Here is a 1,600-nt window from a genome sequence, read left to right as displayed (position 1 = left end):
AAACTTAGCATACTTAGGTACCTGGTGAATAACATCAAAAAGGGGAATGGTTACCTCAACCTTTTTGAATATCTCCACCATCTTGGGGTCTAGTTCCATCTGCTTTCTGGGCTTCCTAGCAAAGTGTGGAAATGGAGTAGGAATGGCGCCACCTGTAGCTTCTGCGTCCCTTGGTGCTCCATTGCTTGGTTGAGCCGCTTCTCTTCAACCACGTCTTGTACTGCATCCTCTTCTTTAGCGTCTTCTACCTCCACAGTGCTTTCAACTGGAATATCTTCGTTTGAGATTAGCTCCTCATGACTCCTCTCTGGCAGTATAGTCCCGAACCTGAAAGTAATGGCATTGATCCCTCCCTTGGGGTTGGGTAAGGGCTAAGACGGAAGTGCACTAGAGCTTGCAGGTTGATTGTTAGAGGTATTCAGTGATCCAATCTGTGAGACGAGAGCTTGTATAGCAGAGGTCAGACCGGTTAAGGTAGAGTTAAGTGTGTTCTCCATGGTCTTTTATCCTTGTGCAAGAGTTTGAAGTAACTCGTCATTGGAAGAGGAAGGTGGGTAAGTGGTTTGAGGGACTTACTGTTGGTTGTTTTGAGGTCCATGCGCTTGCCTTTGGTGAGGTGCTCGGTAAGGCTGGTTTTGGTTCTGCTGAGACTGGTTCTGCTGATTGTTGTTGCTGTTCCTCCACTGATTTCCACTATTGTCTCTACCTCCTTGGTTGTAACTATCTCGCTATCCTTGGTTGGAGTTACCTCTCCACCCTTGGTTGGAGTTATCCCTCCATCCCTGGTTGGAGTTGTCTTGCCAACCTTGATTGTAGTTTCCACCTTGGTTATAATTACCGCCTTGCAGATAGTATCCTGGATTAGGGCGGTCATAGAAGTTATGGGTAGTTGCCAAGGTGTTGTCTTCTTGTTGGAGCTGCGGACATTCATAAGTGTAATGAGTATAGCATGCACATATTCTGCACACTCTGTGAGGGGCCAACTGTTGAGGAGGCTGAGGTTGTTGTTGATTCAGTTGTAGCTGCTTCAGTATGTTGGTCATCTCACTCAGAGTCTGTGTGAGAGCAGTAGTCTCATGGCTAGACGAAACCTCTGCAATAGCCTTGGGATGGTTGTTCCTATGCCTGGTGTTTCGAGTAGACTCAGCTAGATCGGTGATCAGTTGCCACGCTTCTTCCGTAGTCTTGTACTTTTTCAGAGAGCCATTACTCGCACCATCTAATGTAGTCTTGTCATGAGGCTTCATGCCTTGCGTGAAATAGCTATCAACACCAACTTGTCAATATATGGTGGGGGCATGCGTCTAGGAGATTCCTGAAGCGTTCCCAATACTCATAAAGAGTCTCTGATTCACCTTGAATAATACAGGAAATTTCTTTCCTCATTCTATCAGTGACTTCAGCCGAAAAGTATTTGTCTAGGAATTCTATTCTGAGCATATCCCAATTAGTAAGAACTGCTTCAGGTTGAGTGTGGTACCACTCCCTCGCCTTTTTCTCAAGAGAAAATGGGAAGGCAGATAGCAAAATAGTAGTCTCATCTACACCATGATGCCTAACAGTAGAGCAGGCTGTCTGAAAACCCCTGAAGTGCATGAGA

General features: G+C 45.9%; 1 non-coding gene across 1 annotated transcript; it reads left to right on the top strand.

Annotated features, from left to right (window-relative positions):
* Window positions 1–1,282: 1,282 nt before the first annotated feature.
* On the top strand, window positions 1,283–1,389 carry LOC127739807 (small nucleolar RNA R71). Its single transcript, XR_008000549.1, has one exon. It is a non-coding gene; the product is annotated as a small nucleolar RNA R71 (small nucleolar RNA).
* Window positions 1,390–1,600: the final 211 nt, after the last annotated feature.

The sequence above is a fragment of the Arachis duranensis genome, chromosome 6 (genome assembly GCF_000817695.3).
Source record: "Arachis duranensis cultivar V14167 chromosome 6, aradu.V14167.gnm2.J7QH, whole genome shotgun sequence".
In the NCBI taxonomy this organism is placed as follows: Eukaryota; Viridiplantae; Streptophyta; class Magnoliopsida; order Fabales; family Fabaceae; genus Arachis; species Arachis duranensis.
The sequence above is the reverse complement of the archived record's forward strand: the minus strand, read 5'-3'. Positions and strand labels throughout refer to the sequence as shown.